The sequence below is a fragment of the Montipora foliosa genome, chromosome 11, assembly GCF_036669935.1.
Source record: "Montipora foliosa isolate CH-2021 chromosome 11, ASM3666993v2, whole genome shotgun sequence".
Taxonomy (NCBI): Eukaryota; Metazoa; Cnidaria; class Anthozoa; order Scleractinia; family Acroporidae; genus Montipora; species Montipora foliosa.
The window spans coordinates 32,389,463-32,399,462 of record NC_090879.1 but is presented as its reverse complement, the minus strand read 5'-3'; the positions used below and the strand labels follow the sequence as shown (position 1 = coordinate 32,399,462).

Genomic DNA, 10,000 nt, shown 5'->3' with positions numbered 1-10,000 from the left:
AACGAGGTATATGAGATCGGGGATCAAAGGCCCGAAAAGGGCCGGGATCAGGGATCACAACCCTGGGGATCTGGGATCACAACGCGTGGGATCGGGATCAGCAGTATTTTTCATGGAATCAGGGATCAAATTTTTGCGGGTTCAGGGATCAAAATTGTCATCATTTTTGGGATCAGGGATCAAAATTTTGGGTAAAAATATGGGATCAGTTACGAAAAAATATACTTCGTTACGACCCTGAACTTGACAAAAGTTAAGTTCTTTTAATTTGAATAGAATTTCGAAAGTCATCTTCGACTTAAAATTCCCGGAAACAATGCAATTTGTGTGTTTCCTCGGGATTCAAAAGTAATAATGACATTCGCAAACTGAAAGTTGGCAGAACTTTACCTAAAAAATGCGTTCAGAAATTCCTGCCTTGGAAAAGCCATGGATTTACCTTTGATCTTATATAACACATTTACGGTACCAAATAATTGCTCGCAAGGACTAACCATGCGCAAAACTAAATTGGCGCCCAACTCATATGCGCGAAGTGTCCTATAACTGGATTGGTACGGACGGAATTTGAAGTAAAGAGCGAGACTGAAAGATTCATTGTATTTTGACCACGTTGTCGTCAAAACCTTAAGGCCTGGCCAAACGCTCGCAACATTTTCATCATTTTCAACGCAACATGTCAATGTTCATGTTCCCCAGGCTCCTGCGCACAAGAAGTGGACCTAACGCGCATGCGCTAGGGCAACGTGAACGTGGCCAAACGAGTACAACATCATGCAACGTCCAAAATTTTGCTCGAAAAATTTGACCGTTTTCAAATTTGATCCAACATGTTGTAACATATCAAATGATATCGCAACAGGGTGGCCAAACGTATGCAATATGTTGTGCCCAACAATGTTGCAAGATGTTGCATTGAAATGATGCGAGCGTTTGGCCAGGCCTGTTGGTCATTTCACGCAGTAGTTTCGACAAGTACGGGGGAGAAATGTTCAGTACATTTTTCGTCGTAGTCTACAGAACAACAACGCCGAGAAATTTCAGGTTTTGACGACAACGTGAGCATACAACAGGAAATCGTTCAATTTGTATCTTCTCTTTAGAACCATTCCTATAAATCCAGTAAGACAGTTCGCCCCTATTGTTCGAGGTTAACAAGATGGAATACTTACGATAACGCTAAGTTATACTGATTTGGAAGGGATGTTGTAGTTAACGTTGCCGTTTTCCTTACTAAAACCGAGCCCATGCGGCCTGATCTTGTTTCCTTCACACAGACGTCATCTTAAAATTCACGTCGGTCGATTTGTTCTCCGTTTCCAGTGAACACCATCACGAACTCGCTCAAAGCATGGTATCCAGGGTTCTCATTAAGTGCCGGCAGCCGGCTAAAAAACCGGCTACTTTAAATTTAGAGCCGTCTACTTTTCGGTCATAAACTTGCTATAAACAAGTGGCACTCGCTTCTCCCGCCGCCTACTTTTATATTTAAGCCGTCTACTCCAAAACTTATTGAGAACCCTGGGTATCTTAAGACGACTTCAGGCAAAAGTGCCTTAATGGATTTTTCTTCGCCAACTCTTCGCTTTTTTGCTTTACAGAACAACCCTGTCTAGGACATCCTACTGTCGGACTGACAAGGTTCAATACATGAAAAATTACGGAGGTGAAAAATATTTAGTCACGATTGGCGCAACGCTTAAATCTCCCGCCAAACTTCCTCAGCCAATCAAAGGAAAGAGCATGACAGCAAACAAGACATGCTTGACCGCGTTTTCCCGCGTTAGTGACGTATAATTCAGTCGTGTTTCTTTGCGTCCTAATTCACACCTAAAAGACTCCTTCAGTTACCTGCGTCTTCGAAAATTGATTCGCTAAAGTAAAAGCTTTGTTTTAGGACTGCAGAGGAGTGCCTTCCGTCCTTTACGTTATTTGTTATGGAGTGTGATGTTATCTGTGGCTGAAATCCTCAACTGCGACAATTCAAATGAAAGCTAATGAGCAGTATACCGACGCAACTGCTGGTCCCTTTATCATGTTGCAAAAGGCGATGTTAAGTTCAAGTTCATATTTATTGCTTAGTCTCAGTACAGAACTTAAAGAAAGCCCATCATAAGAGATAAGCTCCCTCAATTAATTGATATAAGAAGTATTAACAGATGTATACATGTCAGCTCATAGGTAGAGCTGCTGTTAAACAGTGAAACATTAAAATATACTAGATAATTGTATGAAGCATAGATTAGGCTAAGAAAAATGTAAAGCAAATAGGGAAACGATGAAATATTTATGATAAGAGGAATGCTTTCAGATCACGGGAAAAGGATACTTGTTGCATTTTGAATTTCAAAACTAAGAGAGTTAAAGAATTGAGGACCTCTGAGAGTTTTCTTTTACCAGCCCTGCAAACGGGGCAAATGAAAAATCTCCCGATCGGCGATCGTCTAGTCTCATAAGGATGCACTTGGAACTAAACCAAATTATATATTGATTCATAAATTTTCGTTTTTTCAAGTTAGCTTTTCAGTCTCTTATTAAAATCCTAGCGTGTCATCGTTTTAAGGAAACCTACTTAGGAGTACATTTTTTGGCGCTGCAAAAGCACAAGGTGTCAGTATGCCTAATCAAATAAAAAAGAGCTTGATACTACAGCTACTCACCTATGAACCGCAAACACTAACATGAAGGGTATTCACGCGAACGCTGTGATTTAGTACTTCTCTTGACTATAACCCCGTATGCTTTATTATGGCTTTGATGTTAAAGCCCACTGAATGATATGTTGACTGAGTCAGCTGGAATGCTCAGGTCAGAAACGGTGTGGAGTCATTCAAATTTTACTGTACGAAAAGTTGTGGTTTCCAGCGGAAGTTGTAACATGTTTCGTAACATCTGCAATTCAGTCGCCAAATGATGTTTTAATTTCCACTCTTCTTAAAAGAGGGCGATTAATTGACTGACATAAATAGATCTTCCGTTAAGAACTTACCGTGGAGCAGGATGGAATCGTAAATACGAAACATAATTCCACAAAGATAAACATCCGAACTTTACTCCGAGAAAATATAACAGGAGTGCTTTCTTCTTCTAGGGTTCCTATTTCAAAAAACATCACCTTATCCCCGAAAAAGACTTGTTACAAGTCCTTCGTTTTTAATCGTCGAAGTCGAACGAACAAAAATTATATTCCCCAAATTCAAGAAATTCCACCTCTCAGCATAACACGTGTTCGACATATGCCGAAATAAGGAAATGAACATGAAAGTGTCACACAAACGCCCTTTCAGTATGTTCACGCTTATGATTACTTCCTTGTTCGAAAAGCTTGCATAATCCACTGGATTGACACGAAGTCAATGGCACAAGTTGCTCAAACATATAGCCTTTTTTAACAAGTATCTAAATTCGAGATAAATCCATGAATGTAATTGTGCAACTCCGATAACTAGGATTTTCTTAAACGCTTTAAAAAAGGAACATGACGAATTCAAAGTTACGGATAATTTTAGAAGCACTTCCTTGAAATAAGCTATGAAAAATTCATTAATTAATTTGAGCTTGAAGCTTGCCTTAAAGGAAGGCCTTGGATAGTTTTTTTCTTATTTTTTATGACCACCGCTTAAGCTTAGAATGATTTACATTCAGAGTGCTATTTTTATTAAAATTTGTTTTGCTCAAACAGCAAGTAGTTAGTTGTTCTCAAAGGAACGTGCCAACACGGGTGAAATGCAAATTTTTAGACAGATTCCCTCGCGATAGGCGATCCCATAATGCCACCACGAAGACATAGTAAGGAAGCATTTGTCGCCGACATCTCCGGTGATTGAAGGCACACCGTTTGGACGAGTTTAATCTACTTATGCTATCCGAATTGCGACAATCTCATCCCATTCATCCCTGAAGCGGTCTCCATTAACGAGCAAAACAGTCTGGCGTTCAACAGATTACAACGCCTTCAAATTAACACAATTCGGAGCCGGGTGATACATACTTCTCCTGAAGAATGCGAGGGATTATCACGCAACCGTTCCTTCAGATTGTTTCATTTTCTTTGCAAACTGACGGGTCTGGCCGGCCTCACTCTCAGAAGGAAAGGGCTAATGGCAATACAGTTTCGTCAGGACTCAATGAACTGCGGTTATATCGGTGAGACACCATCGTTACGTTTTGTCCCATCAAATTGAAGCGATCGGATCGTGTCGCGTACTTTTCCCACTAAAATAATCTCTTGTCTTGCAAGATTTTCAGGGAAACATTTGTTTGTGTCGTTGACGACCATCTGGAATACGTACACGTCCGATGTAGAAAGTTTCTGATTTTGACAGACCTATCGCCCATAAGGAAACCGGGTTCATTTATCAACACTCAAGTCTCAACGTTATGCTTCTGTGTTCAAGCAAACGGACTTGACTCGTAACTAATGAATTCTGATCCAGATTATACGCATTGCCCGTATGTAGGTGAGATTATCTCAGCAAACTCATTGCGCACGCTTAATCGGTGAGATCCAGATGTTAAGGCGCTGGATTTCCACCGCGCTTTGTAAAGTCCCAACACATTGTCCTTTCTATTTTTTTTTTCTTCAGGAATTCAATATCACCACGATCAAGTTCAAAAACGGTTATATTTTCTTAGTCAGTCCATTCAGCGATAGTTCGCCGAAAAAGAAATAATGTCGAGTAAATCGAGGGGATTATTTCTCAATATTCATTGATCCTGAAACTAAAATTCTAAAGTGACTGTAAGAGCAAACTGAATTTTCTCAATCTTTTTTTGTTCTTTTTTCAAGAATATCAAGGATCATGTAGCGGCCGTTTTGCCTAGAACTTTAGTGTTACAATTATTTAGACGAGGGTGATTTTAGCAATAAATGACGTAATGCTACTTGTAGCTTTACCAATCAGAGCACAACTGTCAAGGCACAGGAAAATCAAGGCTCGTTACCGGAACTGCTCAATCTACACGTCCCCAATCTCTCCCGTTAACCATTTGTCCCCCAGGAGAGATGTAAATTTTCTTCACAATTTCAATGAAATGTCCGTCAGACAGGATTATCATAAGCTTAAGAGCTGTGACCTTGATGTAACACCAAATACTCATGACTAGCAAAACAAGATATATATGGTACTAGTTATGAGAATGTACGTTTCGATCGCCGGAATGAAAGGGTTAACGAGAAAGTTTACCTAACTAACCACGCCACCACCTTGTTCAGAGTTTTTCTCTGTCCTTGGGTGGGCCCATTACCATTAGTAGGACTAACGCTCACATGGTAAATATGGGTAGAAAACTAGCACTTCACATTACCCTCCAATAGTTAAGTCCATTGGCTTGAAAGGCTTGGTTTCCAATCAAATTGTAGGATTGCGTCAGTGGGAGAGTAAAACCCAAGCCCAGATTAAAATATATCTGACAAACGTGAACATCGGTATATCTTGGTGTTTGCTTTACGGTGGAAATTATGATTATTTCACATCAATAAAACAATATTCCACTGAGTGATGTCGCATTCTTTCTTGTCTGACCCTATTTTAGCCTATTTGATGCGACTTCAGCATGCCAACGTTTTCCGCGTTCCCCTTAGAAGATTGGGGAGCCTCTGTATAGATTTAACTTCTTAGAGACCAACTTACACCTGACAGCAATAAATAGAAATCGTTCATGCAAACATACCTACCTTCGACCGTCTGAAATGACTTCGTTACGTTCAGCAGCCCGGCTTATTTGCGAAGGAACCGGTACTTCATCATGCTTTTGCTCTTTAAATATCACTTCTGCAAGTAAAATTCCCAGAATTGCGTTGTTACACATGTTCCGGTGCAGACTGTCTGTATGTTATAAAAACACCAAAATTGGTCACACCTTGTACAAACGAATTAACTCGCTATTTTTACCATTATACGGGGAAGAAAAATCGACAAATATTCGCAAATGGCAATATAACGGAAATGCACATAACGCAACTTCGAATCGGCAAATTCCCTGAAAATACTGGTACGATACACACATCACTTGCAAAGGAATTAAAAGAAACATTGCCAGTTGGTTCTAAACCGGGGCCCTGTTTTATTATCAGATCTCTTTTCTGCTGTAAAAACAAGACTTTTTAAAGATACGAGCCAGCGCTCCCATTAGTTTCTCTCTGTATCTTCTGGCAAACAGGAAGAAACAATTATTTTGACTGATTTTCTTCTTTTGAAATTAGCATGTTGAAAACCGACCTCTTCAGAGTACATGGATCGTAGTTTTGACCATCAATTTAAGGCCCAAAACATCGTTGAGCCTTCCGGAACAGGGGCCCGTTTCTCGAAATTCCCGATAACTTTTCGGGCCCCGGAAAAGCCATTTGCGAAACTGGCAGCCGCTTGTTTTGGAAAGCCGGTCTTTTAACATGTTTTAAAGGCAACAAAAAGAAAAATTACTGTGAAGGTGAAGTTTGACGACTTAAATCCTCTCCGTTCTTGAGACACAAAGGAAATTGTGACACCCGAAAATGACTCGTAAAGTTCCGGGACTTTCGAGAAACGGGTTCCAGGCTCCCAATTGTTCAAAAGCTGGATAACTTTATCCGGTGGATAAGTCGCTATCCAACATTTTCAATCTGTTCAAAGATATTTGTATTTGCGCGCATAACCTTGAATATGCATACTCTACAATACAATACTTAATTGACTGGTCCCCACAGGCACTTTTCAGGGCCAATGAAACACAGTTAACGAAACGACAGAACACAACAACAACTGTTAAGAATCCCAACTGGCCAGAGGCAAACCAGTTGGTTATTTACAACTGAAGTGCAGCTGCATGAGAGGTTGAACCAGGGACTACCAGGAACAAATTCAACCAGTGGTCAGAACGAGTTGAGTCTTGAACCCGGGATCTCCGGATCTCAAGGCAAGCGTCCTAAATCACTAGGCTGCATCTAAGTAAAGGCGCGTACAAAAAGTTTGGACAACGTCTCACGTGAAGTATATTTTATGCTCTGGATAGTGCGGAAAAACCGGGGCCAGATCAACAAATATGCGTTTCTAGAAAGCTTCAGCACATCAAGGGCCTACGTTATTTCGGGCTCCATGTTTGCCTCTGCCATATTTTTAAACGGAAAGTCGCATTCAGGCATCAAACTTCACAACTATTTTTTACGATTGTTTTTTTCGGTTCTCTTGAAGACACACGCATGGTAAAAGACTTGCTTTTCAGAATATGTGGACAGGATGTCGTTTTACAACCAATGGTTTTCTGCACCGCCTGGACTTCCGAGAAGTGGGTGTTAGCAGGCATCCTCGAGCCATTTCCGAGCGCTATCCGGAATTTCCGGCGCCGTAACACCCTCTTAATACGGACACGAGATAACTGACCAATTGGTCGCAAGTGGGATTTCTTGAGTCTGACTCTTGTTTTAGCAATAATGTTCACCTTGTTCGACCTTGTGCAGTTTATGGATACTGCATATGACGGATGGCTCTAGATTTTGATAACTTCCTTAGCCTCTTCAAAAAGAAGGAATTTGGAGTTTTTTTCAGTGCTTTACAGTGACCTTTCTTGAATTGAGTACGTTGAAACCGAATTAACTTTTTAAGGATAAACGCGTTGTAGTTTTTCAATTGAATTAAAGTGGAAACTGAACGACTTTTAAGAAATAAGCACTGAGCTAGGGGTATTTGTTCGAAACACGGTTAACACTGATCCTAGGTTAAACTAGCCTGCGTAGCCGGAAGGTATTGTTGGTGAGAGAGGCAAATTAACGAACGGCGAAGCCGCGCGGAGAATGGGGATGAACGCTGTGAAACACTAATATTTTACAGCGGCTCTCCCCATTCTCCACGCCAACAATATCGCCAGCTACTGATGCTTAGGTTAAACGTAGTCAAAGCCAATATAACGGTTGTCATGAGATCAGATTCTGCTCCTGGGCCCGGTTGTTCAAAAGCCGATTAACCCTAATCCTAGATTAAAAATTAACCAAGGAGTTTATTTCTCTACCCCCAAAAGCTGTTCAACGCTGATATTCTGCAAAACTTTATATTAGAAGAGGTCAATCTTGAAGAACAAAAATAAGCAAAAGAAACTGTCACCAAAAAGTTGAAAACATGAAACAAAAATTTACGCTAATCCTGGATTAAGTTAATCGGCTTTCGAACAACCGGGCCCTGAACAACGCCGCCGCCGTAAAGTAGAAATCTTTCGAGTGACGCCGGCCAGGCACGCAAACAGAAGTGGACTAAACGCATTCTTGAGAAGTAGCGTTGTCCGAAGTTTCAAATAAAATCATCTTGATACTGAAGGGCTGAGACACTTGGCGAAAGCATCTGACTTCCGGTGGCTGTCCGTCCCTCAATTCGACCAGCCCCACCCACCTTGTAGTAACACAGCTGCCTTCTAATAACCGAAATACACATCGAAAGGCTGCGTTCTTTCCTGGATTTGTTATTTCTTCACACGCATATTACGAGTCTTCCAGATATTCAGTAAAGCGAGAGAGGAAATGCCGTTGAGTTATACTAACATGCACCAATATTTCAATTTTATCGAAACAAAAAAATATACATTTTTTTAATTCACCGGAAAGATTCACATATAAAACGCAAAAAAATAAAAGAAAAGACTTGTACGAAGTTTTCATAAAGATATAAAAGTTCCGTATTGTAAAAGTCTACAACAGCATACAGATGTCGTCACTCGCCCGTAAGGTTCATGTCTCGAAACCTTTTACAGTGATTCCAAGGTTGTGATAAGTTTAGCTTTCTTTCGCGTTGCTTATGTCATTTGCTTCCGTGATTCTCTCCACGAATCCCCTACCAACAAACAACTGAAACTACATCATAATAGCCCACTTTCGATATATCAAAATTCAGTGTTGTGCGCTTGTTTTTAACGTAACTTATTCCAAAGCTCGTCGTTAAGAACGACGTACGCAGAATGTATTGTGCACTTGTTTTTAACGTAACTTATTTCAAATCTGGATCGCTTTATTGGCTCAAAATGTGTTAACACCATCGATTAGTTTTGTCTTAACCTTTGAAAAAAGTGTTATATGTTTTTCTATTAACCCTAGACAGACAACTGAAGCCGGAACAATGAAGAATCAAGCCTCTTTCACTGCCCCTCGGGTGGTAACCAACTAAATGATATCATTGACTATCGAGTGAAGACGGCGGATGCTTTTAAGAAAAGGCCAGCACTTCGTTCATAATGAATTCTTTTAGAACTGTTCCGGGAAAATGAGGAAACCAATTAATATTCGGTTATTAGGTTCCCGTTTTCTAAATAAACAGAACAAAATTCAATTGATTCCTCTGCACAGAATATGGCTTATTCGTTGTACACAGAGGCGCTATTTTGGAATAACTTAGGTGCAAAGTGAATCGCGCACAGCTGAAACAGACGTTTCCGAGTATTGCTCGCCTCAGTAAAAATATATCTTCCTTGCATTCAAGCGGGAATTAAATCAGGTTAAGCCTTACAATCCGAAGTAATCGATCTTGAAACTTAAAAAAAAAACAGACTATGAACCAAACGCGTTGAAGTTGATTTTTAAAAAATATGTTTTCCTTCAACTACGTAAAATAATATCTCGAGGTTTGAACTGTGTTACACGTGATATCAAGGTGGTTTTTGCTCTTTTTCCTTGTAGTCGCAATTAGCGGTTGGTTTCATGTTTAAGACTTGTTGGATCACTGTCTATTTTAAGGTGATTTAATAAAAAATGAGACACAAATGGCGGTGGGTCAATAATGGTGAAGAAACGCATTTTTTTACAAATTTTAAAATTTTACATGTTTCATGAAAATGCATCTCTTCACCATGTTTTGTCAACGGGACAATTTGTTTGCTTTTTTTTCTTGTTTAATTAATTACGCTTTGATGGACGAAGAGGAGTTTATATGTTGAGGCAACCTGTCTTGGTCAAGGTGACTGTAGTTGACTCGCCAAATGAGTGGGAAGTCGGGCCATCAAAACTAAATCATTCGTCCAAACAAAAAAGACGGAATAAGAGATA

The 10,000-nt window shown here is 40.1% G+C and overlaps 1 protein-coding gene across 8 annotated transcripts in view; it reads right to left on the bottom strand.

The window, feature by feature from the left end:
• The window catches only part of LOC137975401 (A-kinase anchor protein 1, mitochondrial-like), a 50,188-nt gene that overhangs the window by 8,259 nt on the left and 31,929 nt on the right, over positions 1 to 10,000 (bottom strand). For 7 of the 8 annotated variants that reach the window (XM_068822514.1, XM_068822511.1, XM_068822510.1 and 4 more), the window contains one exon: positions 5,678 to 5,774. The gene's annotated coding sequence lies outside the window, so the exon portion shown is untranslated. Of the gene's footprint in view, positions 1 to 5,673; positions 5,775 to 10,000 lie in introns of all 8 variants that reach the window. The other variant, XM_068822509.1, reaches the window with a different exon arrangement.